The sequence below is a fragment of the Cornus florida genome, unplaced genomic scaffold, assembly GCF_030987335.1.
Source record: "Cornus florida cultivar Cherokee Brave unplaced genomic scaffold, ASM3098733v1 CherokeeBrave_3.0.0_Hap2_Chr11, whole genome shotgun sequence".
Taxonomy (NCBI): domain Eukaryota; kingdom Viridiplantae; phylum Streptophyta; class Magnoliopsida; order Cornales; family Cornaceae; genus Cornus; species Cornus florida.
This window is the reverse complement of record NW_026775581.1, coordinates 99,751,627-99,771,774: the sequence shown is the minus strand read 5'-3', so window position 1 is coordinate 99,771,774 and position 20,148 is coordinate 99,751,627. Positions and strand designations below refer to the sequence as shown.

The 20,148-nt window shown below is 36.0% G+C and overlaps 2 pseudogenes; both read left to right on the top strand.

The window, feature by feature from the left end:
- Window positions 1–525: 525 nt before the first annotated feature.
- Window positions 526–2,954, top strand: LOC132281667 (putative leucine-rich repeat receptor-like serine/threonine-protein kinase At2g04300; annotated as a pseudogene).
- A 1,532-nt stretch (window positions 2,955–4,486) lies between these two features.
- LOC132281666 (probable LRR receptor-like serine/threonine-protein kinase At1g51810) lies at window positions 4,487–19,486 on the top strand (annotated as a pseudogene).
- Window positions 19,487–20,148: the final 662 nt, after the last annotated feature.

Here is a 20,148-nt window from a genome sequence, read left to right as displayed (position 1 = left end):
ATCGGGAACTCAAAAATTATCATTTTCAAAGAATTAGATCTTTTCTACTCAATTTTTGAATTAAATACTGTAAACGAAACCAATATTTGAACTATTTTTGGTTTCTAATTTCAGTACTGTGATATATGAAAATCCAAATGAACTCCATCCCAACAATTGTATTTTAAAATAGCCTTGACTAACATGGCATAAAAAGTTATTAACATTTATTGTCAACTTATATAATATTTGTCATCATATACAGTATTGAGTCTATTGACCCGATTGAAGGTGAAAACACAAATCCTTGTCAGTCTATTCCATGCAAAAAGAAAAACAAGAAGGTTGTTCCAGTAGTAGCATCCGTAGCAGCTGCACTTTGTTTGCTCTTAATTGCAATAATGGTTGTCTTGTGGATTATTAAAAGGCGAAAACGAGGTAAGAAAACAATTATCATTATATGTAGTTAAGAACTTGCAAGAGTTAGAACATAAATATCCAAACTTTCATCATAAAAAGATTTTCTCAATTGAATAATATTTTTTTTTTGGTTGTGATCTCAGTAGTCAGAAAGCAGGAGGCTGAAATAAACAAAAGAGATGTGTGCATGGAGGTGAAAAATCTACAGTTAACATACTCTCAGGTCTCCCGTATTACCAATAACTTCGAAAGGATTGTTGGGAAAGGAGGGTTTGGAATAGTTTACCATGGTTATTTAGGTGGCTCTCAAGTTGCCGTAAAGATGCTCTCTCCGTCGTCAGTTCAAGGGTACAAGGAACTCCAAGCAGAGGTACCCTGCATAACTCGATGATGATATCCACAATGAACTATCTTTGTTCCTCTTTTTTCTGATAAAGGAATATTTATAAAATGAAATTTTACAAGCAATTTGAGCTCATCAAATATATATATAATGTTGAACTTAATGTGCCTTTTATACTGCAGGCCGAGTTTTTTTTGAGTGTTCGTAATAAAAACTTAACTTCTCTCGTTGGGTACTGCAAAGAAGGCACCAACACGGGAATCATCTACGAGTACATGGTTAATGGAAACTTAACAAGGCATCTTTTAGGTATACATGTCATACTTGAAACTTTACACAATATGACTATGCACCCCATCTGATAAATAGTCTCTGCTTCAGCAAGGAACTACAAATAATTTTGCTTGTAAATTTCATTTGGACAATTTCCTTTTTCTTTTAATTTATGGATGCAGCTAAAAACTCAGTTGTTTTGAGTTGGGAAGAGAGGCTGAGAATAGCACTTGACGCGGCACAAGGTTAGTTAGAATAGAGATGAAATGCAATTTTTCGTTTAATTCTTATTTTCTTGCTATTAGCTGCTGAGTGTAGCTAGTATTAATGAAGACTTCAATTGAAGGGCTGGAGTATCTGCATCATGGTTGCAAGCCACCAATAATCCACAGAGATGTGAAGTCTTCCAATATATTGCTGAATGAAAAATTCCAAGCCAAGCTTTCTGATTTCGGGTTGTCCAGAGTTTTTCCATCTGAAGGTGGAACTCATGTATAGACTACTGTTGCTGGCACTTCTGGCTACCATGATCCTGAGTAAGTATTATTACTTTTGGTATATGTTTTGTTTTCTTTTATACATGATTGAGAGCAGATCTTGGCGTAACGGTAAAGTTGCTCATTTGTGAGTACATCTAACCTTTCTCAAACACTGTAGTAGTAGGAGCCTCGTGCACTGGGCTAGCCCTTTTCATACCGTGATTGAATTTTACTCAAAATCAACTCTTTTTTTTTTTTTCAATAACAGAAGTCTTCAAAAGTATTTTCCTCAATAATTTGATTACATAATAAATTTGAAGAAATCGTTAACCAAATGATCATTTCATTATCAACTTCTCTTAGTAGTTGGTATAAATATTTTAATTGTGCGTGCTTGTTCTCAGGTGTTGCACATCAAATAGGTTTACTGAGAAAAGTGATGTGTATAGCTTTGGAATTGTTCTCTTGGAAATAATTACAAGTGAGCCACCAATAGCAGGAGGCTATGACAAGACTAACATAATTCAATGGGTTAGTTCCATGCTTGACAACGGGGATATTAAAGGCATTGTTGATCCAAGGCTACAGGGAGATTTTGAGGTTAATTCTGTGTGGAAAGCAGTAGAGTTGGCAATGAGTTGTGTGTATCGCCCTTCCACCAAAAGGCCAACTATGAATTATGTGGTGATGGAATTAAGGGACTGTTTGGCAACAGAGATAGCTCGCCACCATACAGAATCCAAAGATTCAATTGAAGGACCTATAAATCTGGACACAGAAATGAGTCTCCCAATGATACGATAACTCCACAAGTTAAATATCTCATGTGTTTGGTGTTGAATCTTATCTACTTATTGCATATTTGCATGTTTGTACTTCAGAAGTTTTATCAGAACATGTAGCAGCAATGGACATATTATTCACGATTCACTGTAAAATTCATTATGGAAACTATAGATACAATTTCTGAGTGTTGCCGGGGGGAAGTTAGCTTTTCAAAGCAACTTAAACCAGAAGGAATCATTGAGTATAAAATTTGTAGATCTTGTGAAGTAGAGGATGAAGCAGTTGAGCATCTGCTTCTGAGATGTCAAATTGCAGTGTTTGTGTGAAAACTATCTCCTTTTTTTTTTTTTTTTTTTTTGTTTTCTTCTCGGGATGGTAAAGCAAACTCACACACACAATCTCCTTTGAGATTACAACTTACCAGATTGGGGAATAAAAGTTGGATTGATTGGTGAAGAGAAAGTTAATGGAATGTTGCAAGTGAAAAGTTTGAATGTTGTAGTGGGCAATTTGTGAAATGTGTACGCAAGTACTTACCTAACTAAAAAAAGAAAAAAGAAAATTAATAATAATAATAATAAACTTCTCCATCTTTGCAACTTGCCGGGAAAAACAGAAATCTAAATCCAATTGCTACACCTCTCAGTGGCGGAAACTCATGCCCTGGGCTAGAATTTTTTTTTTTTTTTCTTTCTTGTACTTCTTTCCCCTCCAGTTGTATTAGAACTGATCAATGATAATTTCTATCTTCTTTGGATAAATATACTAGTTGATGCTATCAGGGAAGTAAGGTCAGTATATGGGGTAAAGAGAAACTGGCAGGGAGATCCATGTGCTTCTAAGATCTACTCATGGAATGGACTTGAATGCATCTACAATGACTACAATTTTTCTAGAATCATCTCATTGTGAGTGTGCACCCATGAAATCTAGCTAGTTTCATGGGCTTGATGTAAATTATAAAGATTTCTGTCTCTTAATTAATTTATTAATGGCACAATCTCCTAATAGTTTATATCATTCTAACTTACAACTAGGAACCTCTCTTCAAGTGCATTGACGGGGAATATTGATACTTCAATCTCCCATCCCAAATTATTAAAATACTTGTAAGTAGAAGTTATTACTATAGTTTGCCTGCTCAGAATTCTTATCTTGAATCATTACACGGAACAATCTTGGAAGATTATTTTCAGTTGTACATTCAGAAGTTCCCATGGAACTCACACAGCCGTCACAAGCTATGCAATGCTTCCAACTATCATGTGAAGAATTTGCCAAAGATGAAATTTTCTGTAACCATTTATGAATTCCGTTAACAAACTATTGCAGTTACTAAAATAACTCCTTTGTTACAGAGATTTGTCCAACAATAGTTTGACTGGTCCAGTGCCAGATTTTTTTAGCCAACTTCCTTTGTTGGAGACTCTGTAAGTCTTTTAGATTGCTTTTATTTTTATTTTATTTTATTTATTTATTTATTTTATTTTTAAACACAGAAATGCAATTTTAAATGAGTTATGAGCTGACAATCCTATTTGCTTCAGCAGAAACTTTTGGGGAAATAAGTTCTCAGGTTCAGTTCCATCAGCCCTTATTGAAAAATCAAATAATGGATACTTGACATTGAGGTTCGCTTGCTCAAAACCATGAACATAAGTTTTCAAAATTCTGAACTTTTTTTTTTTTTTTTTCTTTTTCTAATGAAATGGTTTCTACCAGAAAGAAAAAATAAATAAAGTCTTTTCCCCAACTACTTTTGGTCGGCTACTTGAATCCTATTTTTCTATTTGCTAGTAGGGTGCTTGGACACACTGCCAATATTAGAGAAAAGGCTAGGGAATGTGATCAATCCTGAAATATATGTTAGTACCTTAAAATAGTTCTGGAAAACAAGTTGAATTTTGTTTTGTTTTTTGTTTTTTTCTTGCTTGCAGTTCAACTTTAAAGTTCATTCAATTTTTAAAATACATTTCAAATACTAAAAGAAATTCAAAGATTTCATTTTTAATTTTTTGTCTTAACTGTCTCCAAATAGATTGGATGGCAATCCCAATCTCTGCACGACAGGCTCATGCAGAAAGAAGAAGAATGTCATTTTAATTGTGGTTGCATCTGTTGCTACATCATGTCTAGTCATGTTAACTGCATTGGCTATGTTGTGGGGCTTTAGAAGAGGAAGAAAACAAGGTAGTTTATCTGTTCCATGGGTGATTTTCAAAAAGATATCACAACTGAAGTATCCGAGAGTCCATATCTGTTTATAACCCACATATCTGTATCATTTTATAGCTTTAGAGCTTGTTGAAAAGCAAAATAAAAATGACGAGACACTAGATAGTAGGAGTCAACAGTTTACGTATGCTGAGGTTGTAAGCATCACCAGCAACTTCCAGAAAATACTTGGAAAGGAAGGATTCGGAACAGTTTATGATGGCTACTTGGAATATGGAACTCAAGTTGCTGTAAAGATGCTTTCTTCTTCATCAACTCAAGGATCAAAGCAATTTCGAGCTGAGGTAAGTTCTTGTATATCAGCATTCAGCTTATTCTGATAGCAACTTTGACGCCTTTGGATAGATACAGGAATTGATCAATTTTGCTATGAATTGATCATTGATGTCAACGCAATATAATTTATTCTGATCAAAGCAATATACTCAAACCTCACATTAATATAATTTTATCCGACAGTCAATATAATTTTGCTACGAATTGATCAAAGCAATTTCGAGCTGAGGTAAATTACACTTACCTCCCATGAGGTTTTGGACAAATCTCACATGGGTGGAGCTTTAGAGGTTTATTATTGTGATCTCCCTCAAGATTATAAAAAGTCAATTATACCCGTAATATATTTTTATAATACAAAATATATAAAATATATTATAAAATCTAAAAAAAAAAATATTAATTTTTTATTTCATCTCTCTTGTTACTTTCTCTCCTCTCTACCACCATTATTCCCTCCTAAAAAAGATATTGTAAATAAATAATAATAATAATAAGTGTAAGGGCAACTTGGTCGATCATTTTATGAAATTTTTTTACAAGTTTTGATGGAGAGGAGGGATGTTGAGCATACACTCAAACCTCAAGGGAAGTTAAAGCAATAAATCTGAAACGCTCCACTTGTGTGAGATTTGTTCAAAGTTCAGGGGAGGGCAGTGTAATTTACCCATATTAATATCTCGAAGTGATACCAACGGGTCAGTAACCTAGCAGAATCAAAGATAATACTTAGGTCCTCCATCTAGCAGGATGAAGTGTTGTCCAAAAATACGGTTTGACTATACAATATACTATAGTATTATTTATTTAAATATTATCTGAAAATATAATATATATATATATATATATATATATATATATATAAATAATAATAATAATAATAATAATAATAATAATCTATGTATATATATAATTTTTTATAATATATAGTTTAATATAATAAAATAAAACCTATAAAATAAAAGAACCTGATTAAAAGTCGAGGCTAGAATTTGATTCTATATCCTTAAGACAGATTCGCTCCGCTATGGTGCTAACGGACTCAGTGGCGTCTATCTCCCAGGATACAACAGCTTGTCTTCCTTCAGTAGTAGCACTGCAAACCAAAGGAATAGGCGAACCTGCTCGGTGTAGTACTCTCTGACTCGAACTCGGACTCGGAGTGATTGACTAAGGCTCGAACCCAAATACTAAGGCTCGAACCCACAGAGTAAAGAGAGAAGGAGGAAGAAGAAAATTCAGAAGAAAAGAAGAATTCTCTAAATTTGGTGTATTTTGCAAAAGATCCAAAGGGGGGTATTTATAGGTAGCAAGGTGCCTTTTCAGGTGGGTGCAACCATGGGTTATGATGGTTCGGAAAAAGGTGTAACCCTTTGAAAAAACTAAAAAGTGGTTTTTTAATTTAAAAGGTGTAACCCTTTAGAAAAACTAAAATATGATTTTTTTAATTTAAAAGGTGTAACCTTTTAGAAAACCTAAAAAGTAGTTTTTTAATTCAAAAAACCAACCACTCAAAAAACCCACCCATTTGTGAAACCCATTTAAATAAGCCCAGCCCAAAAATAGGTCCAATCCAAAATTCCATTTAATAAAAGGAATAATCCGGACTTTATAATTATGCCCAAGCCCAAATCCAAGCCCAAGCCCTAGCTTGGCTTATTTAAACTTCAATTGGTTTAAACATTTTTTCCATTTAGGCTTTTCAAACACCTCACTTTGGATCTAATTTCTCATTCACCCGGAAACGGATTTGAAAAAGTAAATATACTACGTTCATCTCCTTGCGAAAAGAAACGCGCTGGTCTATATATCCGCAAAAAATTCTTAGCGGAATTTATTCCAATTCTCATCCAAAGTTTATATTTTTAATGCCTCCGTTTCCAACATGAAGTTCATCCTCCATCTATTATGGTCCAATTTCATTGGAAGATGTGTCTAAAAAATAAAATATATAAAATAAAAATAGGCATTACCCTTTTTTTTTTTTTTGGTTTCTTTCCTTGCAACACAATTTTCTTCTCTCTCTTCCCGACAAAGCAAGTCTCTTTCCATCCCACCACTTTCTTCCACTACTTGTGGTTGCCTCCATTACAAAACCCTAAGTATGAGTCTCTAAAACCCTAAGTATATAGTCTTCAATAAGTGTAAAATCTATATAATTTCACACGGAACACTATAATAGAAAACTGTATTATATATTTCGATGGAAGTTGGATATGGAAATTTGTATTTTTATGAGATCAAGAGAAGAAGAAGAAGAGAGAAAGGAATATAGAGGAAAGTCCGGCCCGTAGCTGATCTTGTTTAAGAAGGAAAGAAGAAAATAAAAAAAATAAAAAAGGAAAGAAAAATGGTTTAATCCGTAAAAAATGGGTAATTTTCATTTTTAATTTTTTTTTCTTTATTTTTAGACAAACATTCCAATGACATTGGATCACATCAGATTCATCCTCCCTTTAGGAGGACCCCAGCATTGTCCCGGTATCAAACCCTTAATTTCTAAAGGGAGGTCAGGAGTTATACATCACTATTGTTACTACGACAATTGTTGGTAAGTTCAAGGCACCTCTGGGCCCTTAATTTTATTATGTTTAGTGTGATTCATTTTCCATATATAAAACCAGGTTAGAAGAACCATGCAATTCCCTAGGGGATAAGTACATGAGCTAGATACCACTGGTATGGGGTACATAAGGTGACATTACTTTGATTTTAGTTGCGATGACAAATTAATTAGTGATTTGTCAATTTGCAAATGTGATGTTACTTGAGCTTTTCAAAATTAACTCCAAGAATATCTCTATCTTTGATCAATCTTGTAGGATTCATAAGCATAGATTGTGGAATGCATGAAGCTTCAAGCTACACAGACACCATAACGAGAATATATTATAGTTCAGATGCAAAATTTGTGGAGACTGGTTTAAGCATGCCTATATCATCTGAATTCATTCCTAACTTAGACAGCCAACAGTTTCTGAATGTTAGAAGCTTTCCTGAAGGAACCAGAAACTGTTATAGTCTAAGACCTCAAGGAGGGAGAGGTAATAGATATTTTATAAGGGCATGGTTCTTGTATGGAAACTATGACGATCAAAATTAGCCCCCACTTTTCGATCTGTACATTGGAGTTGAATTCTGGAAGACTGTGACAATCAAGGATTCAACCACTAGTTGGAGGCACGAGATCATACATGTTCCCATTGCAGATTATATAAATGTTTGTCTCGTCAACACAGACCAAGGAACACCTTTTCATCTCAGCATTGGAGTTAAGGCCTTTGAATAATTCTATGTATGAAACAAAAAATAATGTATCACTAGATTTCTGGTGGCGTTGAGATTTTGGTTCAACAAGGAATGACTATGTTTCTGAATTTATCAGGTTGGCATTTCCTAGTAGAAATAATTAACTAGGAAGATCGAATCAAGTTCCTACGTACTTTGTTTTAATTTCTGTATTACTTGATATATTTATAAATATATACATATGCTCGATCATGACTATATATGGTACTAATGTATCTCAGATACAAGCAACATGTGGAAATTTCAGTCACCAAAGCAACATCACCAAGAAATCAACCATGAGAGCTCCCAAAGCTTGTCGTCCTTCTCACCGGAACCCCTTGCCTAACCATCTCAAACCACCATTCTTTTGCAAATTTCAGTCTAACCTTCCCCCACCAAGTCCCACTCCTATCCCAAACAAATCATCACATGCTCTCCATGACAATACCACACCTCAACCACCATCCATCCTAAAGAAATCATCATCTAAACCCTCCACGTCCACTGCTAAAAACCCAGTATCTACCATCTCCCACCCATCTAAAGTCCATAAAAAAAGTCACATTCACATACCCCACTCCCAGCAAAGCACATCCTAAATTTAAAGATGATCACAACCACATAATGGATGACATTGACCCACACAATACCTAAGCCTTGATTGATGAGATCTTCAGGCTTCGGGTGGACTTGTTGGAGTATTGTGATACCCCTCGGATCCGAGACACGGGTTGATCAGGCCCAGGCCCAGGCCCAAACCCGAGGGAATATCAAACAATTAATATTTTATAATGAACACGGAATACAAAATGAATTAAGAAATGAAAGTTTAAAGCTGAAAAGAGAACTAAAAGATAATCCTTAAATAATTAAATACTTAAATTTGATAAACCAAATATCCATAATTTGAACAACTCGGGAATCCATCTCTAGTGGACCCCTAATAAAAATCTCACACTGAATGAAAGTAAAATGAAAGATAAAATCCAAATCCAAGATCTGGAAAGAAACCCTACATCGTCGGTAGAATGGAAGATCGTCTCTGCTCAGCACGAACAAGCTTAAGCCTGGAACTGATGTACACCTGAAAAATAGGAGTGGGTCAGGCCCACGAACAAGTTCTATCCAACTACAATCCAAGCAGAGACTCGATACGCATGTACATACTAAATAGTTCAACAATAACTAATAATCCGTACATAAATATATCCACACTACTGGACTCTCGCTAGGCCATGAAGGGGGTCTCAACCTGGATAGAAGGCATCACACAATACGCACCTGAGTGGGCATGAGTACCTAAACCTAAACAGGGTATACCTCAACCTTCACAGTCAGCTACACATCCAACTGCATATACGCACCCTAACCGTCGACACTGAGACTCAAGCTCATGACACGGTAACATAACAATATATCTAAACTCCGTTTCTAACCATCCACAAGAAATCTAGTAAGTCACTCGGCGTATTCAACCGTACCGACTTATATATATAAGGAGGATTGTATTTTATAACTCGTGCCCTTACTCCAAAATAGGTAGGACTTAGCAATTTGAGCTAATCCAAACCTAGTATGTCACCATCCCATACCGGTACATACAATCCAATCCGTCCAATAGTTGATAAAGCATATACAAGTACATAACAATATCAATGAGTCCATATCAAGCATATCAGAATGTATTAACAACCGTTCTTGAATAGTCCCAACAAATTGATTAACATTGGAATCATAAATATCAATATTAATTACTCTATCCCACGCATTTAAATAATTTATAAATGCCAAAACCAACAATTCCAACCTAACCATGTTAGAATAGATTAACCATCATGCTTTAATAAATCCAACCACTGATTAAGTACTAACAGTATCAGTGTCAAAACCCACAGTTCCAAACTAAGCACATTAAAGTATACTAGAAAAACATGCTTAATTAATCCAACAATAAGCCGTTACCTGATCACCCACAGGATTGTGTCTGTAAATATAAGTTTATTCCCGGTATCCATAATTAACAGAGCTTAAACAATTGTTATAATATTTATTTTCATGGCATGCATAATAAATCTAGACAATTTATCCTACTGTTAAGCTCCTACTCAACAAAATTGACCAGTTAAATGTTAAGTTTAATCATCAACTAATCTTTAGCAAAAATACAGATTCCTTGTATGTATGTATACTCTAAGAATTTGAAATTAGCAGTGCACAAACTCTCACAAGAAATTTTACATTATAATCTAGAAGTTAGAAACTCCAAATCCACACAAGTCTACAAGACATTCGTAATTAACTCCATGTAATCTAACGATTAATGCTTTGTGTCCAATTCTATGTTAATCTGATCTTTGAATATTTATGTTTACTCTAGACCACTCCTAAACCATCCATTACAGTATTCATTCTCCACTAAAACATATTAAAACAATCACTATGAAGCCTAATCACTGAAAAGTGGAACAACAGACAACAGAACCAAAAACCCACGTAGAAAACAACCTGGAGCCGGCTCCAGAATATTGGAGCCGCCTCCAATGGCCCTGGAGCCGGCTCCTAGACCATTGGAGCCGCCTCCAGTCCAAGGAGAGCCGGCTCCAATCCAATAGGAGCCGGCTCTCTCCCTCCTCTTCTTCGTGTTCTCCTCTCCAGTCGCCGTTTACGCCTCCGACACTTCACCGTATAGGTTTTCAGGGAGTTTAACTCAATCCCAGAAGATTCCAACCCTTAATTCAGTCCTTATTATGCTACTAATATGGATTAAACCAAGAATTAAACAAGAAAGTTCAAAGTTAAACAGTTTACAATTTTAAAACAAATTCAGTTTCAGTTAAACTCTAAACATGAAACAGATAACGTTTTTATTTTTAAACATGTAATTCATCCTGGAACTATTGAGTATGCAAAGAACACGAGTATAAGGGAGAGAGTAAGGTTAGAACTTGCCTTTGAGATTTTTGTCCAAAAATCTCTACGCCGTCTCTAAAGTTCCGATGAAAACCAACGTGAACCCTCTCTGTTCTTCCTTTGTCTCCACAGTCGTATACTTGGTTTTGTTATGTTTCTCAAACCCTAACCAAACATCTAACATATATTTATAGGATTTTACTAAACCCTAAATTAATTCAATCCCCAACTGAAATCCTAACCGGCCCATCCAACATACTGAGAAACCTACGACGGCTTACAAACTGATTAAAAGTAAAACCCTACTTATTAAATCAAGACAATTACCAATTTAACCCTAATTATTAAATCAAGACAATTACCAATTTAAATTTACAATAAAGAATTAAATATAACACCATTACAATTAAACACATAACTAAACAATTTACTTAAATAATCACAATTATCACAATTAATGTAAATAATTCAAATAATTAATTAAACCAAAGAAAACAAATAAACCAACTAATTAATTCAAATAACACAAATAAGTCAAGTAAATCAAATAAGTAAAAAGTCAATTAAAACATATTAAAACATAATTCAAAACGATTAATGAACCAAAAACAATTAATGAATAGAAAACAATTAAACAAAATACCGAGACTATCCTTTTGAAAATTAGGGGTACTACAAGTATAAAAACAATTACAAATACTCTTATCTCCTAGAAGAAGTTGAATGGCTGAGAGGTATCATAGGTGATGGATTGAAGCATCACAATGACCAGCTGGCAGCCATGGATCCACCTCAACATCAAGTTTCAGCTGAAGAGTCCTAATAATGAAGTCCAAACTCCAATCTCCACCTGTCGGAAATGTCCGAGCAAAACCACACAACCCTCCACCACCAATTAGGCCACCGCATCAGGCACACTCTCTAAAAAGCAGATTCAAATTTGAATTTGAATACAACCTCCCCTCCAAACATGACAGGCCCTCCCTTACCACAGGTACAACCTACTCTACACACTGACAATACTTCTTTACACCAAAATGGCAACTGCTCCCGCACACATGTCAACTTAACCAAAAGTCTAGTCGGCACAAACACCAGCCTCTTCCCTACGTCATCACATGAAGTAGTCCCACCATTACAATCCACCATCACCACCACCACCACCACCACCTGTCCTCACCCACCACCACCTCCAACAAATCATGATCCCTCACCATGCTCAGTTTGCAAGCAAATCTTGGGCTGATGTAGCTAGATCAAGCAAACCCACAGACACAATGTCACTTGAATATATTGTCCCATCCTCTGAAGATTTCCTTGATCTGCCATTAGAAGTTGTTCAAGAAGGGGCCTCTTTTTGGTCATCCTACCATATTGTTGGGATTTATTCGCATAAAAGGCTACCATTCAAGGTTATGCAGGCAGCAGCACAAAGACTCTGGAGTCATCATGGATTAACAGCTACCATTATAGGAGATAATGGTACCTTCCTCTTTCGATTCAAATCCAAAAGAGTTGTTGACAATGTCTTAGCACATGGCCCTTGGTCCATTGTTGGCAAACCTCTCATCCTCAAAAAAATGCAACAGCCACCATTCTCACCAACACCAATATCACAATCCAACACAACTGTACCAATTTGGGTGAAATTTTACAACATACCAATGAACTACTGGTCTGGCAAGGGACTCAGTACTATTGCAAACAACATAGGCATCCTCTTATATGCTGATTAAGCAACCAAGACCATAGAGAAACCCAGGTTTGCAAAAATCTGCATTGATGTTAACATGTCAAAACCTCTGCCCAGCACAATCAAACTTAAGAAGGGAATCAACTCCTTTGTCAATATTGGTGTTGAATATCAATGGCTCCCTAAATTTTGTAAAGTTTGCAACACCCTTTTTCATGATGAGTCAGCCCGCCCTACTCTAACCATTCATGGATCTTTCTTCAAACCGCCTCGACACTCAAATAATTAGCAGCAGGAGGATTGGACAACTGTTACAAGGAAAAGGAAAGGCAAAGCCATCTCCTGTGGATCACCTACACCTACCACTTCACCACCTCACACTAATCCATCATCTCTAGTTCAACAAACAACTGTTACATCACCTATTAAACTCCTTACACGCCCTCCAAGCCCCACCAAAGCCTCAACCTCAAAATAGCTTCTTGGCAATGGCAATGACAAAATTATAATCAACCTATCCTCATTTTAATATCCAGGTTATCACCAACACAGTCAACAATCATTCAAGCCCCACCGACTCAACCTATAATACAATCAGAAACATGTTCTCACCTCTTCAGAAAGGCTGTATAATTGAAGAGGAAGTCTTTACTGATGATCATGAAGAGCCCCAAGACACAAACAGTAAATCAAGCACATCACAAATCCTACTTGCCACAAAAACAAAAATCACTGATCCAAAGAAGTCCAAGAATAAGAGATTAAAGCTGATGCAAGAGTTCGTACCTTCCAGCTCCAATGGCTTGAGGTATTTGAAAGGTAGCACCAAAACCCCTTCTCAATGACTTGTATCCTAGGATAGAATATCAGGGGCCTTAATGGCCTCTTAAAGCAGTTGGAGATTAAAAATTTGATCTCTGAGTATAAAGTTGACATTCTTTTAATCATTGAAACCAAGGTAGCCTCTGCAAACATCAACACCATCCACAAGAGGATTGCTGCTCACTGGTCCATTACTCACAACTACACCCACTCCCCTCTAGGTAGGATTTGGATCATGTGGAACCCCAACAAAATCAACCTCACAGTTATCTCTGAGTCTAGACAGGCTATCCATTGTTCTATCTCCATATATGGCTCTCCCACTGCATTCAACCTCACATTTGTCTATGGCTCCAATTGTGCATTTAAAAGAAGGTCTCTTTGGATGGACCTTATATCCCACTTTGCCCTATCATCTTCATCCCTATGGCTTATGATGGGTGACTTCAATTCCATTATTAGTCCCAATGAGAAAAATGGTGGCTCAAACAAATTAACCCCTGCAATTACTGAATTTAGAGACTACCTCCATGATGTTGAGCTTGAAAACCTAAGATTCAAAGGCATCTTCTTCTTATGGAACAATCAGAGTCTTGGGGAGGCATGCATTACTAAAAAACTAGATAGAGTGCTAATCAATTCCACTTAGCATAACATTTTTCCCCTCTCAGAATGTACTTTCCTTCCCCAAGGGGGCTCTGATCACAGCCCTATGCTTGTCCAGATAACCATTACCCCTATTCCATACAAGGCAATTCCATTTAAATTCTTTAATGCTTGGACCTCCCATCCCAACTTCCTCTCCATTGTTGATAGGCAATGGAAGATCTTCATTCATGGAACTTCAATGTTCCAAGTAGTGCAAAAACTTAAATCTCTGAAACAACCACTCAGAGAAGAGTGCAGGAGCAACTTTACTAATCTGCAGGAAAAGATCTCCAAAGTCAAGAAAGAGATAGTAGCTGCCAGCTTGAGCTTAATCAACACCATTCCAACACTGAACTGAGATCTCTTGAAAAATCACTCTCTTTAAAACACACTAAGCTGCTTTTGACTGAAGAAGATATCATGAGGCAAAAGTCAAGAGTCACTTGGCTTAAATTAGGTGACTCCAATACATCATACTTCCACAAATCATTTCTCTCAAGAGCAAACTCCAAAAGGATTCTCAGCCTTACCTCTTCAACATGAGACCTCATTACTACCCCTGCAGGCATCAAAACTGAAACACTAGCTTTCTTCAAAAACTTTCTTGGTGAAAATCCAAATCCCCACCACAGTCAAGAATCCTTATTCCCATTCATCACCAAATCTATCCCTCCAGAATTCATCTCACAGTTGGAATCAATTCCCTCTGACCTTGAAATCAAGCAATGTATTACTTCCATTAGCAAAGATAAAGCTCCTGGACCAGATGGATTCAATGCCTATTTCTTTCACCATGCTTGGCCAATTATTGGTACCACCATCACCAAAGCAATTAAAGAATTTTTCTTGAATGGTAAGTTCCTGAAGGAATGCAACTCCATTTACGTCTCACTGGTTCCCAAATGCCAAAACCCTTCAACTCTTAATGATTTCAGGCCCATCAGTTGCTGCAATGTGGTTTATAAATGCATAGCTAAACTCATTGCACTAAAAATGTAACCAACCCTCCCACACATTATTGAGCCAACTCAAACAGCCTTCATTCAAGGAAGGAGAATCACTGACTGAGTTCTCCTTGCCCAGGAGCTAATGAGAGGTTACCACACCTTTACTTCCTCCCCTAGATGAGCTTGGAAGGTGGACCTTATGAAGGCTTTTGATACAGTTAGTTGGAACTTCATCCTTGATTCTTTCACACTGTTTGGCTACCCTGCAAGCCTTGTGTAATCGATCAAAGCCTGTATCATTACACCTTCTTTTACCATTGCCATTAATGGAGAGTTCCATGGTTACTTCAATAGTATTAAGGGGCTTAGACAGGGAGACCCATTGTCCCCCACATTGTTTGTTATCTCTATGGAAGTTCTATTAGGAATCTTCAAAAGGTTTATCTCTCAAGTCCCCAGGTTCAAATATCATTGGAGATGCAAAGAGGTAGGAATCACACACCTCACATTGCTGATGATTTACTTCTTTTTTGCCATGCTAATATCACATCCATCTCCATTATTAAATCAGCCCTTGACCTTTTTTCCTCACTATCTGGTCTCACCATCAACCTTACAAAAAGCTCAATTTTTCTCTCGAGGATTGACCATACAAGTGAACTTCTATTTTCCAATTTTCTTGGGGTTCAAATTGGACCACTTCCCATTAAACATCTTGGAGTCCCTCTCATCTTTTCCTACCTTAAGGCTGTAGATTGCAATCTATTGCTTGAAAAAATCACAGCTAGAATCAACCATTGGTCTTCTAAAAGTCTATCTTATGCTGGTAGACTTGTACTCATTAAATCTGTGCTCATATCAACCCAATTATACTGGTCCAGCACCTTTATACTACCCAAGAAAGTGATCAATGACCTATCTGTCTTGCAATGACCCAAATCCACTCGGTCCGGATCGTTAAACAGATCTTTATCCGACCTGAAATCATCCAAGGGTAATATGGTCCTTTCACGTTAAATTTGTATATTAAAATCCAACAAGGACAAAATGGTCATTTGCCACAAGTCTAATAGTATGAGATTCAAAGGGCATAATGGTCATTTATTTATGTCACTTAATAAATATGATAGAGTTTGGGGCAATATAGTCTTTTCTGTGATAAAAAAATAATTATTGAATTTTATTTGGTCCTAAAATAAATACCCTAACTTTGAATAAAATGATAATTAGGGAAACTAAACAAAAAATGTACGGGATAGGAACCGATCGACGTGTATGCATTACACGTCAACTGGTTTGGGTCACGCACAACCAAGATGCTGGTCGACATGTGGGAGGCTACACGTTGACTGGTTCAGGTCATCTGGTCGATGTGTGGGAACTTTACGTCGACCGGTTCTGGGTTATCCAAACTCGAAATTTTTCACTGTCCAAGATACACCAACATTGATAACCAATCACCCTATACACCATACCCACGTACATATTTCAATACATTTTAACATCTAATACATTAACAACAACACCAATATTAACATAATTTATAACACGTTACATGAAATACACTAAAGGATTTAGTGTAAATAAGCATAATTACAATTCCCCAATGGCCATACACAAAATGAAACTAAATACTTCACAAGCTGCAAAATGATACACTTTGGGTCAATACTTTACAAAATGGGGCTTAATACAAAAGGTAGCAAAAGATACATTTTTCTAATCCAAACTAAGACTGTGGTGGATTGTCGCCCGCCCTTCTTTTCCCGAGCCTGAAAATGTTAAAAAAAATATGGCTCACTGTCATTAAGGTAATAATCATTAAGAAATTGTTTAGTTTAGTCCTCTAAAGAACGTCTTCAAGAACTCTTAATGACAAGAAATAATTTATAAAGACTATTAATATCCATAGATTTAGATATTTTCTACTCAGTTTTAAAATTAAATAATGTAAAAACCAAACAAATATTTAAACTATTTTCTATTTTTAATTTCAGTACTGTGAGAAATTAAAACAAAATCAACTGCATCCCAACAATTGTTTAATTTTAAAAATAGCTTGACTAGCAAGGCTTCAGAAGTTATTAACACTTATTGACTCCTCCTAGAATATTTGTCATCATATACAGTATTGACCCGATTGAAGGTGAAAGCACAAATCCTTGTAATTCTAGTCCATGCAAAAAGAAAAAAGTAAGTCTGTTCCAATAGTAGCATCTGTAGCAGCTGCACTACTTCTGTTTGCTCTTAATTGCGATAATGGCTGCCTTATGGATTATTAAAAGAAGAAGACGAGGTATGAAAACAATTATCGTTATAGTTAAAAATTCCCAAGATTTAAAATATAAATATTCAAATTTTCATAATAAAAAAAAAATTTCTCAATGGAATTTTTGATTGATTTGATGTAATCTCAGTAGTCAGAAAGAAGGATGCCGAAACAAACCAAAGAGATGTGTGCATGGAGGTGAAGAACAGACAGTTTACATACTCACAAGTCTTGGATATTACCAATAACTTCAAGAAGATTGTCGGGAAAGGAGGCTTTGGAAAAGTTTATCTTGGCTATTTAGGTGGCTCTCAAGTCTTGGATATTACCAATAACAGACAGTTCAAGGGTATAAGGAATTTGAAGCAGAGTTACGTACCCTGCATACTCCTACAATATCTTTTTACACCACCAGTACCAATAAACTATCTTTGTTCCACAATACTCTCTGATAAAAGAATATCTATTACATGAAATTTTATATGAAATTTGAGCTCATCAATATATAATGTTGACTTAATAATCCGTTTCACATTGCAGGACGACCTTCTTGTGAGTGCTCGTCATAAAAACTTAACTTCTCTTGTTGGGTACTGCAAAGAAGGCACATACATGGGAATCATCTATGAGTACGTGGTTAATGGAAACTTAACAAGGCATCTTTTAGGTATACATGTCATACTTGAAACTTTACAGAATACGACTATGCACGCATCTCATCTATACTCTGTGCTCCAGCAAGATCTACAAAAATATTTCCATCTAAATTTCATTAATGGACAATTTTCTTTTCCTTTTATTCTTTTAATTTATGGATGCCGAAAAAAACTCAGTTGTTTTGAGTTGGGAGGAGGGTCAGAATTGCACTTGACACGGCACAAGGTTAGTAAGAATTGAGATGACATGCAATTTTTCATTTTACTTCTTGTTTTCTAGCTATTAGCTGCAAGTGTAGCTACTAATTAATGAGGACTTCAATTGAAGGGTTGGAGTATCTGCATCATGGTTGCAAGCCACCAATAATCCACAGAGATGTGAAGTCTACTTATATCTTGCTGAATGAAAAATTCCAAGCCAAGCCTTCTGATTTCGGGTTGTCCAAAGTTTTTCCAAGTGAAGGGGGAACTCATGTTTCAACTACTGTTGCCGGCATTCCTGGCTACCTTGATCCTGAGTAAGTATTATTACTTTTGGTATATATGTTTTGTTTTCTCTTATCCCATGATTTAGAGCGGATCTTGGTGCAATGGTAAAGTTGCTTCATTGTGAGTACATCTAACCTTTCTCAAACACTGCAGTAGCGGGAGCCTCGTGCATTAGACTAGCCCTTTTTATACTGTGATTGGATTTTACTCAAAATCAACTCTTTTTTTTTTATTTTTTTATTTTATTTTTTTCAATAGCAAAAATCTTCAAAAACCTTTTCCTCAATAATTTGATTACATAATAAATTAGAAGAAATACCAACGGGCAGTGGCCTAGCGGTATTACCCTCTTACCTACCAAAGGGAGGTTAGGGGTTCAAGTCTTAGAAGAGACAAGTGTGTGTGAGTACCAATTAGGAAAAAAAAAAATTTAGAAGAAATCGTTTACCAGATGATCATTTCATTATCAACTTCTCTTAGTAGCTGGTATAAATATTTTAATTATATGTGCTTGTTCTCAGGTGTTGCACATCAAATAGGTTCATTGAGAAAAGTAATGTGTATAGCTTTGGGATTGTTCTCTTGGAAATAATTACAAGTGAGCCACCAATAGCTGGAGGCTATGACAAGACTCACATAATTCAATGGGTTAGTTCCATGCTTGAAAATAATTCAATGGGTTAGTTCCATGCTTGAAAATAGGGATATTAAAGGCATTGTTGATCCAATGCTACAAGGAGATTTTGAGATTAATTCTGTCTAGAAAACAGTAGAGTTGGCAATGAGTTGTGTGTCTCACCCTTCCACCAAAAGGATAACTATAAACTATGTGGTGATGGAATTAAGGGACTGTTTGGCAACAGAGATAGCTCGCCACTATACAGAATCCAAAGATTCAATTAAAGGACCTATAAATCTGGACACAGAAACTAGTCTCCCAATAATCGATACGATAATCTCCCCAAGTTAAATATCTCATGTGTTTGGTGTTGACCCTTACCTTCGTATTGCATATCATTAGTTTTATCAGAACATGTAGCAGCATTTGATATATTATTCATGAATTCACTGTAAAATTCATATGGAAACTATAGATACAAAAGGTGAAAAATTAAAATTTTATTTCAGAGTGTTGCAGGGGGGAGTTAGCTTTTCAAAGCAACTTAAACTAGAAGGGAATCATCAAGCATAAAATTTGTAGATCTTGTGAAGTAGAGGATGAAGTAGGAGTATTCGTGGGGGAACCATGGCTAGGTCCCCTAGAACCTCTTAGAATGTCATGAAATAACTTAATTGGACTGTATAAACCTTATTTGACTTACTTAAGGTCAAATTATTTCCTTTTTGATGTAAAATGATAATTTTACCCTTCTGTGACCTCGGGTCGGATTAAGACTCGGTTAACGATCTGGATTCTCCGGATTTGGGTTATTACAGTGCCAATGTGTATTATAAAAACTAGTAAGGTGTATTAATTATAGTTTGACCATGGAAATGATCGTGTTGCCCCTAGACGACCTCGGGTTCGGTTAAGGACCCGAATAATGATTTGGACCCCCAAGTTCGGGGGCGTTATTGCTGGTGTAATGATCAAAGTGGAAGGGAGAGAGGAAATAAGAGATGGAGTGTTGC